Source organism: Chinchilla lanigera, unplaced genomic scaffold (assembly GCF_000276665.1).
Source record: "Chinchilla lanigera isolate Chin_1 unplaced genomic scaffold, ChiLan1.0 scaffold00013, whole genome shotgun sequence".
NCBI lineage: Eukaryota > Metazoa > Chordata > Mammalia > Rodentia > Chinchillidae > Chinchilla > Chinchilla lanigera.
In genome coordinates this window covers 4,870,287-4,884,957 of record NW_004955414.1, presented here as the reverse complement: position 1 = coordinate 4,884,957, position 14,671 = coordinate 4,870,287, and the positions used below count along the sequence as shown (strand labels likewise).

General features: G+C 39.3%; 1 protein-coding gene across 1 annotated transcript in view; it reads right to left on the bottom strand.

The window, feature by feature from the left end:
- Grm5 (glutamate receptor, metabotropic 5) overlaps positions 1-14,671 on the bottom strand; it is a gene marked incomplete at its 3' end in the record, with an annotated part of 495,155 nt that overhangs the window by 34,442 nt on the left and 446,042 nt on the right. The window lies entirely within an intron of this gene.

The window sequence follows — 14,671 nt, the reverse complement described above, 5'->3', positions numbered from 1 at the left end:
TTTGCCGCTGAGCTAAATCCCCAGCCCCGGAAGTAAACATTCTTTTCATGTATACTTGTGTCCTGACTAACCCAGGCCATTTTGGGGCTTTAGCTGGATCATAATAAAGATGAGTATTCTAGCAGTAGCTTCAAGTCTTAAAGAAAGAGAAAATAGTAAGAGAATAAGCTTGGACAAAAGAAAATGGGGCAATAGGCAATTTTTAAATTTGCCAAGGAACCCAACCTTTTCTTCTGTAGCTTCTACTGTTTAGACTTTTGGCTGTTGTACCTAGAGGTTGATATTAAACCTGGTGACAATTTCAGGGCTATCTTTCTCTTCTTGGTCTCCTTCAGCATTCATTTAACTCCGACTGGCACACATCAACCTCTTCCTACTTGCACCAAGCACTTAGGTACAAAGTATTGCATGCTAGCTCATTAATTTTTATGGGTGGTAAAAGGCTGCTTGCTTTTGCATCAGGTTTTGTTTCCCTCTACATATGGTATGGCTAGCCATGTGACTGGATCTTCATTCTGAGGTCAAGCTTTAGAGACAGCCATGAATTTTAGTGGATTTTAGAGTTAGGATTCTTAAATGCACCCACTAAATTTAAGTCCTACTCGAGCCATTCACTACCTTGGGCAAGTTCCTTCATTTCTCTAACTTTAGTGTAGTCATCTGTACAGGCTGTGACATACCCTCATTTAAGGCTGATGTAGGAAATAAATTATATTGAACAGATAGTATGCATATGCACATGAAAAATAGAAGATCTAGGTAGTAGTTAGGTCAGTTTTGAAGAATAAACACTGGAAGTGTGAGCTACTGAAAAAACATTTCTGGCATTGAAAGTGAAAGGTAGGAAGGAAATAATGGTTATTTTTTCCAATTGGTACATTCACATCATCTTTACAGTTTATGGAAATGTGGTGTCAGTGATGAAGAGAAAACCAGCAGATAAAACGTGAAGGTTTGTCCTGACCAATTTTGCATGCTTGTGTCTGGTAATCAGAGAGACTGATCTGAAAACAACAATATTCAGTATAAGAACCATTGCTGAACTCCTACCATCTTGTATGGTGAAGCTCTGCATCATTTCCAATGTTTTTTTTTTTATTACTTGTTACTGTCTTTGATTGTTTGATCAATCTTACATTCTTTTATTTATTTTAAAAAATAAAAGAAGGAAAACATATTAATAGACAGACATCCATTTACAAAATATTATAAGAACAATACAAACAAAAGAGTTACAGACAAAGTTGTAGGAAATTATCCATGGTTATTATATTACTTACTGATATCTTCAAAGTGGTTTCTCAGGAAAACAAATAGAGACATACAAGACTGATCAAACAAGTAATCAGTAACTGTTCCTTTCTGTAGAGGAATAGAAGACAGTAGTCCAACTATGTTACTATCCTGTATATATATACATATGTAATTTCCCCTTCATTCCCTTCTCTTTTCCCACATCCCAGTTGCCCTTTACTTTTGAGCATTTTCCTTTTGTTTCACAATGTCTATCATAACTCCTAGTTTTTATTCACTCTTTCAGCTCTTACACTAGTGAAACAATACAATGCTTACACATGCCAGTCTTACATTCCTACATCTGGTGGACTAAGCAACTTCGTTGAAGATAACAGTATGTAATGTAGCAACCACTGTTAATTCCTATCATTTTGTTTTGAGGTCATGTATCATTTTTGTTGTTTTTGTGTTGTTTTGATTTTGTCTTCCTTGTTGTTGTTTCATTAGTTTTTTTTATCTTTAAAATAAAAAGAAAAAAGCAAAAGTGTGGAGGTTTGTGTTAGGAAGCTTCATCAGTTTGTGATCAACATCTCTACTATTAGTATTATTCCTATAAAAATATGCCCTGGGCTACTTACATAAAGCACTCTCTGCAAGCCCACAGTGGCGGTCCTCCACCAGTTCCACATGGACTAAGTGCACCTTAGGCAGAGTGCTGTGTCCTGCTGGAGCTGCCCAGAGAATCCACTTGCCACCTAGTGTCTGGGAAAGCGGCCTCGTCTGCTGGCTGCTAGGGCCTGGGGAGGAGCTTGTGTGGAGGGATGAAAGGAGGCTGGAAGGACAGAGTCTGTGGACAGTTGACACATAAGGTCTAGGCCCTCACTGACACTGCTGAGGACGGTCAGAGAGGCCCTGGAGTGCACAGCCTGTCTGCCCCTTTCAGCTACAGCTTGCTAACTGTCTGGCACTTTCCTCCCCAGAGAGGCGGTCACAAAGCAGCGTCTGCACAGTGAATACGATGAAAGGAAAGCCTCTGGAAACGTCCAAGGGAAATTAGATAACATGCGCTTTGATGCAGAGATTTGGTGTTTGAAGGTGAAAAAGACAAACAAAACATCAGAAGTCTGCATCTGCTTAGGTCCAAGGCAGCATATTAGCATTCTGCTAATGTGCCTGTAAGTTCTCCACTGAAGTCAATTTGTTCAGTGTTTCTCAAGTACCATCTGACATTTAAAAAAAAACCCTTTAGATTAAAACAAGCCCTAAAGTTAGGCTTCTGCTGTGATGGAATGTTAAAATCAAGTTTTTCTTGTCTTTTCATTAGTTAATCAATGAAAATGAAAAGTGCTTACTGGTCTACTTGGGCTGGAACATTTAGTTTTCACAGTGGTGTCCTTGGCATGCACTGGCTCTATGCATGGTGGAGCAAAGCCTACTCCTACCCTGGCCCATTTGTAGCAATGAAGTGCACACTCAGTTATACTCAGAGTTCAGACAGCCCTTGGCAGAAGTGCCTATACTTTGCTCTGAACCCTGGTTCTCTTATTTCTGGGCCTTTTTGTGCAGTGCCATATTGTATATGCCTGAGTCGGAGCGCACCATCTGGTCTACCTGACTCTTACCAAAAGGGCAAGTGTCATTCTGCTTTCTTCGGCTTCTGACCAAGACCCTGGTGGGCTCCAGAGTAAAGATGGCAGGGTCAGCATGTAGGGATGTGTAGATAGATGGTGTGAGTCCGTTAATCCTTTGAGAAGTGTGAAGAGAAGTACTAACTGCAACAGCACACCTACTCTCAGCTAACTGAAAGATCAGGAAGAGGACCCCTTGTTCACAGCAAGATCTGGTAGAATATGTGTGTTGAGTTGAGTCACTAACACAGTGGCTCCCTGTGATGCACAGGAGTTTTGGGCAAGGAAAGCCAGGACCACTTTGCCCTTTACCTGACCCAGGAGGGAGGGTTGTAGTCAGGATAGGATTATTCATTACAGCTCCAGATATTATGCAGGGTATATTAGATTTGTACTGAGCTGTAACAAATGACCATAAACTTAGTGACTTAAAAAAAAAACAAAAAAAATAATTTTTACAGTTCTGGAGCTGTGAAGTCTGAAATGTCTTTCAGTGGGCTAAAATCATAGTAGGGCTGCTTTCCTTCTGGAAACTTTGGGGGAAAATCTATTTCCTTGCTTTTCCAACTTCTATAGGCTGCTTGCATTTTTTGGTTTCTATCCCCTTCTTCCATTTTTAAAGCCAGCAAAATAGATTTTCAAATCTCCCTCTGCTCTGTGCCTTTGCTGCCCTCCTTAAGGACACTAATGGTTACATTGGGCCCACAGTTTAGAACCATCTTCCTGACTGAATATTCCTAACGTAGATGCAAAGTCCATTTTTCCATATCAGGTAGTATATTCACAAGTTAGAGAACAGAATGAGACCATATTTGGGACCACTATTCTGGCTCGTACAGAACACGTTTATGTGGCTATTAGTCTCCCATTACCTCTCTTGTTCTATTTATACCATCTAAGACTTACCCTATTCATACGCTTTGTTTGTTTGATTCTGCTTTTGTTTTTATGGTGCTATTATATAATGACCACATACTAAAATTGTAACCAAATTACAACGTAAGGCTTTTCATTTCCCTGGTAGACATGTTCCGCTATCTGACACTGATACAGCTGTTTATTTGGACCTAAATGTAGAGGGATGACAGCTGATCCCCTGGATTGGACATTGACTGCAATAAGACAAGAAAGTACAATTGTCAGCCAGAAGGGAAAAATTGGATAACATTTTAGACTCATTTCTGAAACTTATGAAATTTATGAGATGACTAGATTGCAAATAATGTTTACTACTCCAGCCATCAGTAAACCTCTTATAATCACAGTGCTATATTCTTTTTTTTTTTTTGTCTTTTTGAGGCAGGGTCTCTCTATGCAGTTCAAGCTGGTCTTGAGCTCACTTTGTAGCCCAGGCTGGTGTCAAACTAGCAACGATCCTCTTGCCTCAGCCTCCCTAGTGCTGGGATTACAGCATGTGCCACCCCGCCCAGCGAGATACAGTGCTATATTCTTAGATGGGAAGGTGATGCCCTAGATTCTGTGAAACACAAATCTCAGTATGAAGCAAACAAGAAGGGGGAATCAACCAACTTTCCTGTTCCCTCTTGAGAGATTTTCTGTCACGCTATTGTGGAAAGGACTTAGTATTTGGATTCAGACAATTTTGGATTTAATCTCTTTCTTGCCCTTTACTAGCCGTGTAATCTTCTTTTTTTTTTTTTTTTTTTTTTTTTTTGTTTTTCTCCGGTACCGGGAACTGAACTCACGACCTTGCGCTTGCCAGGCAGGCGCTTTTGCTGCTGAGCTAAATCCCCAGCCCCTTCGTGTAATCTTTAACTGATCTCTTAACTTCTTCAACTTCAATTTTTTCACTTTTAACACAGGGATCATAATAACATCTGATTTGCATGGTTGTGAGCTTAGTGTATGAAAGTTTATGGTTCTGACCAGAAAGCTATGGTGTTACTTTCATACCCACAGCACCAGAATTTCTCAGGCATTTGTTAGGAATCCAAACTCCGTAACCCCACCCAGACCCACTGAATGAGACACCTTAGGATGAGAAGCTGGATTCCAAACGATAACAATATATAAAATATAAGGAATGGGGTTTCATACTTGGTCTCATACACAGTCACCAAATGCTCATCATAATTACTCTTTTCTCTGGGAGCTTTATGGTATTCACCAGGCTTTGCTTTCTTTCAGTTATTATTTGCCTTGGATGAGCAAGGTCAGTAACAGATTGGTGTTTGCTCACACAGTCATCATGTTTCTTTTTTTTTTTTTCTCAAGTGAAAAAGTCACATGAAAAACGAAGAGAAACAGGATTATCAGCTTGCATTTTAGGCTGGGCCCCTTTAAATCAACAGAGGGAGTGTCACGCTCACCTCTGCCATCTGGAGTGAGCTCTGGTGATGGCAGAGAGACCCTGCAGCAGGCTTGTGCACATGAGAGAGGCTGTGACTGCAGCATCTTCTTTTGTAGTTTTTTTGCAGTTTTTTTTTTTTCCCCCTTTGGATAAATATAAGCAAACAATGTGTGAACATATATTTGCTTCGATAAAGACAGTTTCATATTATGTGACACATAAAATTTGCCACAGCGATTAATCATTTAATTTCTATATAATTAAGTAGAAATGAACTTACAGGTTCCAAGTCAATTTAAAATCATATTTTATGAAGATACATAAATGCACTGACAAAACCACAATGGGACTGAGAGAAAACCCCAAAATATCTTTAAATTGAAAAAACTTTGAGTGCAAGACAAGAGCTCAAACAGAATGTTTAACCTACCACCTAAGAATAAAGTGGAAATTTGGAGGGTCATGTGCAACCAGGAAACAGAAATGATTCAATAGTAAGCCTAGTAGGATTTCCCAAGGCAAATATTCTCATTTCAGTAACTTTTTTGAAGAATGAAATCAGGAACCTCTTTTACGTTATATCGCCAGAGCGGCGTAGAAGGGAGACCTAAAGTAAGATGACTCCGTGGTTGGGAGAAAGGAAATGAGACCTCAGGGATATGGATTTTGGGACAAACACAATGTTGTGCTCGTATAGCCCTGGGAGGTGGTAGCTATTACTGTCCTTGTGTTGTGGACACTCAGAGAGTTTAAGCGCTTCACCTGGGCTCCTGCCTTGTCAGCAAATGAGCCAAGATTGGAATGTATGTCTTTGAGGCCCTTTCCCTGCAAGAACCACAGGACCACACATCTGCCAAGTTTTAGTGTGAGTGACATTGACAGTCCACCTTGTTCTGGATGGCACCTTGGCCAATCCGGCTGTATTCTAAAACCATGTCACTGTTAGGGTACATTCTCTGAGACTAAAATTCAGTATCAAAATATGGCAAAAATGCATTCACCCTGACCTTATTTAACAACAGCAACAGGGAATGCATATTTGAGAAAATGAGCTTATCTGAAAGGCAGTACTCGAAGACAAGCACTGCACCTGAGAGCTTTGAAGACGTACAGGCTTGGTTTGCATTTTGAAGTTTGGTTCCACCTTTAGTTCACGAACTAGTGGCTGCTTCGCCTCTATGTCCCTGCTATTAGCTTTTTCTTCCCCATGGATGAAGACAATGCTTTCAGTTATGATATAGCATGTGCATTTTATGTGTCAGTTAAAAATAATATAAAAGTGTTATGTGAAAATCCAATGAGATAATATATTACAGCTCCTAGCATAGTTACTAAATAAGTGTTTATTGCATAAAAGATGAAGCAAGCCACTAACAATCATTACAATAGCACAAACTATGTTTTCTCTTCTCCAGCAGAGAGATATCATAGAGGACATGTCGGTTCTAACTGGGAGTGGCATTGGGGGCATCTGTTGGGTGTGGGGGAGGAGGACGTGAGCATGAGGGATTTGCATATGCCAAGTGGGTGAGTCTTAAAAGAAAGAGGCCACCAGAAGGAGAAGGCAAAGCTGAAGGTGGGGGCTGATGGCCCCTAAGGTGAACTTTAAGGACACAGCAGAAGCTCCTCTTTTGACTCTTAGTCAGCCTCATCTATTACCTGCTGACACACACGTCACATGGTCCAACCCCCCCCATGCGATTGCACAGCAGCTGGTGTTGCTCATGTTGTTCCCCAGAACGTTTTACTGGGGTTGTATTGAATTCGATGCTTTGTACTGAGGTCATAACCATCATTCTGACTAAATTTAAGTGTCTCCCCTTCAGGAACTGCCGAACTAGACTCAGCAGTACTTCCAGGTTCCCTGTGTACCTCTCCGGTCATGACTTCATACATTACAAAAACAAATGCTTTGTGTGTGGATCGATCCTCTCCATCCTGGAATTCAACAAGATGCCCAGTGCATAGTGATTCTTTGTAAAAACTGGTGTTTGAATTAAACTGGACTGAACCAAGGTGGGAATAATTAGGATTCCTTACCTATTTTATAAAATTTCATTTGATAGTAAGCATTCTACCCAAAAAAGAATTTTACAAATGTAGTCTATGTCTTCATAATTGCTTTAAGTAGAGTAAAATGACTCTGACTTTACTCTTGCAGATGGAATCCATATAGGTATTTTAACAGCACCGCTAAATTTGTGTTTCACGCCGTTCAAATTTTATCTCAAAGGTTTCTGTGTACTTTATAGAAGACAAAAAATGAGAAAAGAAAAAAAAATTCAAGTCAGCTGGAAGTTCTGACCAAATCAAGGAACGTATAGTGCAACAAAGGTCCAGGGAGAAAGTTTTAGGTCAGTTCCTTGTGCAGAGAGGTATAACACTCCTCACTCATTCATCCCGTCTTTCTGAGTGTTGGTACCGTGTACTAAGGGCTGAGATGGGGAGCAGTTCCGTGGAGGTCTCTACGAGGTATGAGGGCAGCCTGCTTTTATCCCGGTGCTGCTGCATCTGTTACTCTCCAAGTGGGCATGAGCAAGCAGATAAGTCTCCGTCTCAGTTTCCTCATCGCTAAAGTAGATAAAATAATATCATCTACCCCACGTATTGTTTGGAGAAGAAAAATGATTTAATACATTTAGAGAAGTTTCTGCCCACCTCATGACAAGTGTTTAGCAAACAGAATGATTGCCTTTTGATCGCTGGCAAATGTCCACACAGCCCATACATCAATACTCCTCTCTCTTCATTCATTTAACACACATTTTTGTGTATTGACTATGTGCCTGGATTTTGATCTACATGCCAGTAACATAAAAATGAATAAGATATGGTCTTTGCTCTTTGTAAGTTCATGTTATTGTGTGTGTGTGTGTGTGTGTGTTTATAAATGAATCTTATAAATAAACAGGTAATTTGAACATAGGATAGTAAATGCTGAATAGCAGGAGGCACATGCCTCATTTCAACCCTGATGCAGAGATCAGAGATGCAGTCTCAGAGATCAGGACCAGCTTTTGTGATATGATATATGAGTTGGCCATTCTGAGAGCTGGGTTTGAGGTGGGGCAAGTGTTTTTCATACCAAAGTAGCTTTCCTGCTAGATAGCTGAAAAGAAAGAAATTGTGAGCGAGTCAGTGTGGAAAGTCAGGCAGGTATTGGCCAGAAAATAAGCTGATGGATGAAAGGAATCATACTCTGATGGGGTTTCCCAACAGGTGAACAAAGTGAGGTGCTATGCTATTCTACCAGATGGAGAAGCCCCAAGGTTTCTAAACAGGGATTCAATGCTTAAGTTGTTTCTCTTTCTCTTGTTTTAACAGTTCCTTTTTAAAGTTTATTTCTAATTTCTGATGGAATTTACTAATTCTACCTTTGAGCACCTCTATTTCCACATAGACTCTTGGCATAGCTCTGTGTTAGTTTATTGAATTTATTTCTAATTCTGTCTCTTTTGCGAGACTGAGGGCACCACAAAGACAGCATTTTATTTATCTTTGAATCCCCAGGATGTGAAGTAGTAATTGACACAGAGCAGGCAGGCGTCCAATGGAATCTTGATTGAAAAAGTGAGGGTTTAAGAGAAAATCATTTCTTGTATTTTTAGGACAAAGTGTCATCAGTTAAAATCTGGGTGGTCAGGTCTAGAAAGTGAGTAATTCCTTTTGACTGTCATAGCAGAGTGCGCCGGGTGTCCCAAAGACTCGTAATCCATCTGTCCCTGTCTGTTTATTGTCAGTGAGTACTCCTAGGGGTCAGACATGGTGCCCAGCACTGAGGGAGGTATGAAAGCATTCAAGACCTCATTGTCAAAGTGCTGCATACACACCCCACATTCCCTCTGTCCCTGGGCCTAGCTCTGCTTTTCAGGGGTCAACCCTCAGCAAATGTTTAGGAATAAATAATAGGCAAAGAAGGTGTGAGGAATATTTGCCAAATGTATACTATAAATGCACAATAAATTTTCTAGGGGTCCAAATGAAGCAAACTCTGTCAGATAATTTAATCTGATTTGGTTCATTAAGAAATCTTGACATTGGAACTTAAATAGGCTCTAGAATGAGGAAGAAGCTAAGGATTCTAAAGCCAGAGAAACAGCATGCACATCAATTTACACAGACTAATAAACCTCTCAATGAGATCTAAGCAATGGAAACCATTAGAGCCCTGATAACGGTCAGAGTATATTGGGATTCACACATGAGGACAAGCTTTCCAGGCATACTGCAATTTAGTCAGTGGGTGTGGAAGGCTAGCGATTGCTTTAGTAGATAGACTGAATGAGCCCACATAACAATGCTAATCGAAGCAAAGCAAATTAGCTAATTAAAATAAAAGTGGCAAATAATAGTTTCAAAATTCAGCAGAAGTTCAGGTGACAGCACTAATGATTGTAACACCTGACTAGAATCCCAAAAGAGGGTTTTACCTTTTAGGGAAATGCATGATTTAGGGTAACAGACCTCTGTCATTAATTTAGCTATGAAAGGCTGGGTACATTTAAAAAACTGGCCTCATGGCCTTGGAAATTCGGAATCTTATAGAATCAGAACTTTGGACTTATGAGATTCAATGCTTTATTTAAGTCAGGATTGGCTTTGTGCTCATTTGTCAATTTGCAGCTGAAGTAAAGGTCTTAAATGGAAGCCTGGAATTACCCAGTTGACAATGATTTGATGCTGCACCATGTCATGCTGGAAATTAGCGTCTAGAACCAAAATGTTAATCACAGGGACCTCTATACATTGATGGCATAAATAGCATGCTTCTATATAAAAAATCTATAGTGACTCACTCCCATTTAAATAAAAATCTCCCATTGCTATTTCAGTGGATTGAATGACTCTGGGCACTTTTCTTAGTGCTCTAGTTTGAGGTAATTTAACTTCCCAGAAAACTGCTAGATCTATTAGAATTAGCTCTCTTCTTCCTTAGTTGTTCAGAGAGCTCAAAGTGATTCTCGTTCCATGGCCAGAAATAGAAATGGACTTTTCTGGCCTCTTCTCAGTAGATATTTGTTTGTTTGTTTGTTTTTCCAGTACTGGGAATCGAACTCATGACCTTGAGCTTGCCAGGCAGGCGCTGTGCCGCTGTGCTAAATCCCCAGCCCCTCTTCTCAGTAGATATGAGCTATTCTTCAGGCACCATGGACATGTCTTCTCTTTGACTGATGAGGCTGCTTTCCAGCATAAAACCCCTAAGTGTCAGCTCTTCTTAATGTTAAGAGGTTACTTGAAAAACATGGCCTTGTGCACAATGAGAGTAGGAAATGACTGGAAAGATTAATAAATGATTGATTTCTCTGCTACAAAACTTCTCAGAGTTTATTGCCAAAATAATGATAGTTTTTAAAAACACTTTAGTGTGCCAAAATAATTTTTCCCCGCATGGAGAAATTCTTGAGACATTTTCCAATGAATACAATACAGGAAATGTCCAGCTCTAGTGACCATATGCTAAGAACTAAAAACTGCTCCATCACTTTCTAATCATGAGATGATGGTCTCCTACTTATGCTGGAGCTCTAATTCCTCACTTGAAAAGATTGCCTCCACTTGCAATATTTTATGTCAACTAGAAATGTTAAACTAACAATATGTGTGAAAAGTTCTGAAGTGACAGAATATGTAAGTGGTAATAAATGAACCATTTTGGGAGACTATTCTAATTTTTTTCCAATCTCTTTTGTGTTCTTCTCTACTTCCTCCTTATTCCCCCACCACATTTATTACCCAAATCACTATTACTACTAAGTGCTACTCCTTTCTGAGGTAGATACACTTTCTGCGGCTTACTACTACTTTTTGAGGCTTATCCAATGAATAGTATCACTCCTTAGCCATTCGATCTCTTTTATAGGGACTGATGAGGCTAAATTCACACTTTCCTTTATTCCTATTGTAGACATTTGAGACAGTTTATATAAGAAGATATAAGGCCAGTTCTTACAGAATTCTGAGAAGACTTTCATTTTTTCCTAATAAAAGGATACATTACAGAGTCATGACCGTTTCTTGTGACCATCATAAAAGGGAGAGTGTTGGCACTGGTTATACTCAACCCACGAACAGCCCCCTTCCATACTTCCTGTGACACAAGGCAAATGAACAGCAACAAATATTAAAGACTCTGAAAATCAGCTTTTTGTTACCCATAGCTTAACTCGGTTCTGAAAAGATTTTTTTACTATGCATTGAGTACCTTTTGTATGCTGGTACTTAACACATATAACAACTTTTAGCCCTCTAAATAGCAATTATTATATACTATTTTATACTTAAGGAAACAAACTAAAGGACTTTGTTCAAATTCATGGAACTCTGGATTTAAATCCAGTTGTGGCTCCAAATAGTAGGCTGTATTTCCATCTGCTATCTCTTGGTGTACACTTCCCCAAGAGTGTATATCAAGTTTTGGGAATGCAGTCACTATAACCTTACAGGTATTATTGCATTCTTGACTCCGAAATATGTAATCAGTATCCTCATTAAAATGGAGGTCCCTTGCTGTCGGACATTTGACGAGGAAGAGGCATGCACAGACCTCATGAAGAGAAACAAACAAGGCCCAGTTTGGGTTTATAGCAATCTGCTTCTCTGTCCATTAGACAGAAAGCAGCAGAGGAGGATCACACCTGGCATGAGAGCTGCTTCTCCCAGAAAGTTCTATATGTGGAGCTTTAAATCACCCATTTGACTTCTTTCTAGATCTCAAAATATGGGCTCATTGGCACAGTGCAAAGTTCAAGCTGGAGAAGCAAAGTAATGGCAGTGATTTAGAATAAAATGTGATGATATCAGGAACACTCAAGTTCATTTGTTCCCCATTATTGAAGCTCTAGTGTGACAGAAAGTGTGATACTCACTCACCTATATAAAATTAGAAATTTGAACAGGAGGTAAAAAATCTGTGTATAACTAGTGATTTTCCACAATGTAAGATGTACTAGATTAGTACATCTTACATCAGATAGTACATCAGAACATCTTCATTTGGTATCAGAAAAAATATTTCATTTAAGATCTGTTAGCAATGACAAAGTTTGTACTTCTCTCTGGGGATTATGGCTTAAAAAATGAGCAGGGGTTGGATGCATGTAACGGAAGGAAATGATGACTGTCTCTACCTTTTTCTTTTCCACATCAACAGCAGTTTCCAGTCTCCCTCACCATGTTGATGGCAAAAACCAAAACAAAACAAAAACAACAACACACCTTTACATATTTAAAAGTGTAGTCTGAGTCAGTATTAATCATACAGACAGGCTGTTTTATTCAAGATTACATACAGAACACTCAGCAGTTGCCAAAGATCCCTTCTTCCCCTTTTTGAAATTCTAATACCCAAATACAGTGACGTAAATGTCTAAAACATCAAAAACTACATGGTTTTGAAGGGAAATCAACTTAAACCGTTGCCACAAACTCTTCAGATTTTTTTCTATCAGTATTACCAGTCAAATTTGTTGTTTTAGTTTGTCTGTTTACCAAAGTAGAAATGAAATTGTTGAACACATGAATCAAATATTGCTAAAGGAACATTATAATTATAACAGCACATAGTCAAATTCTTGGGCAGGGACTGAAGACCACAGTATGTAAGGGGTATTTATAATTAAGAGCACTGTAGACTTAATCTTACAAAAGTCAGTTGGATCACTGGAGAACACTATGCATACCTGAAGACAAGCCAACAAATACCTACCACATTAGCTTTTTCCCACACTCATCCATTCATTCAATACACCACCAAATCATCATCGAGCACTTTCCATGTGTGACACACATTCTTCTAAGTGTGGCTGACACTGAAGACACAGTGCTGAACAGAGGAGACAATGCCCCAAGCCCTAGGAGCTTGCTCTGCTTACACTGTAACACAGGATGTGCTGCATATTGTGGCCTGGAGTTTGGTAATGTAAAGAGAGAGATGACCTGGAAAACATGGACTGCATAAGCAATGCGTCTACAGATTTTTGCTTCTCTTTCTGATGATCTTTTTACTGTTAACCTTTTCCTAATTTCATACCTGACACAATAACTTGCACTTGTGGAAGAAACTAGTAAAAATATTTAAGAAATCCTTACTGTGTGACAGACATTACATGTATTAGTTTGTTCACTCTTTACAACTACTCTAGCAAGTATGAATCTCATAGTCTCCATTTAGTAGAAGTGAGAACTGAGCCTCAGGAAAATGACACAAAGTTGCCTCGGGTCACACATTTGGTAATCGGTGCTGCCAGTATTCAGCCTCAGAGCTGTCTAGCACGATACACTGCTACCCCGAGTAAAACATCTACCGTATGCTGAACCTTTTCAGGTAGTCTTTCATTCCCCATAGTGCTATGGAGTAGACGACATGATCCCAATTTGTCAGATAAAAAAATAAAGTGCAGAGATAAGAAATGGTAGTGTCAGTGTTCAAACAAAGAACTACCGGGTTTCACAGTCAGTGGTGCTTCTCTAAGAAGCGTTTTCTGGGAACCTCTCGTGCTTCTCTAAGAAGCGTTTTCTGGGAACCTTTTGGGGTACTGAGGTATAGACTCATAATGCCTTCCTTATCAACTTGTATGGTTTTTTTTGTGTGTGTGCTGGGAATCGAACTCAGGACCTTGCACTTGCCAGGCAGGTGCTTGTGCCACTGAGCTATATCCCGGGCCCAACTTGTATGCTTTAAATATAAGGCTTTCCTGGGAGATTTTACTGAAGAAAAGGTTTGGAAAAAGGCTAATAAAAGTTTGCAAAATAAAATTGCTTAGGTAAAATTAAAAGCTGATTTGCGGAAGTTTCAGAAAAAAAATGTTTTATAGGGGAGTCAGTAGAGTAGATGCAAAATATGCCAATATGTTAGATATTTAGAAGGCACATATTTTACAAACCATGGTATTTACTAAAGAAGAGAATTTATCGAATGAGGGAAAGATAAAATCTACAATTTGTTGACTATGTCACACGATATACATGGAAAGAGATGAGAAGTCTAAAAGATTTAGTTAGGAATTAAATGATGTAAGTGTACAAGTTAACACAAAGAATTGGGACTTATGGATGAACTTCTTCAAGTATATGGTGAATCTTTTTCAAGCCTCAGTGGGTAAAAAGTAGGATGCAGATAGAAAAGTAGGATTTTCATGCAGGCTAAGTAATGATATAGTTGAATAGTTCAAATAATATTATAAGATATTTATTGCCCATCTGAGAGATAGTTATCTTTCATTTATCTCACTTTTAGAAAGACCGTACTGCTGGGCATGGGTGTGCACGCCTGTAATCCCAGCACTTGGGAGGCTGAGGTAGGAGGACCATTGTGAGTTCGAGGCCAGCCTGGGCCACATAAGTGAGTTCAAAGCCAGACTGAACTGCATGGCGAGACCCTGTCTCAAAAAGCCAAAAAAAAAAAAAAAAAAAAAAAAAAAAAAAAAAAAAAAAAAAAAAAAAGAGAGAAATACTGTCCAATCTCAGTAAATTTTACTTGGTGGTATCTTGACCAGCT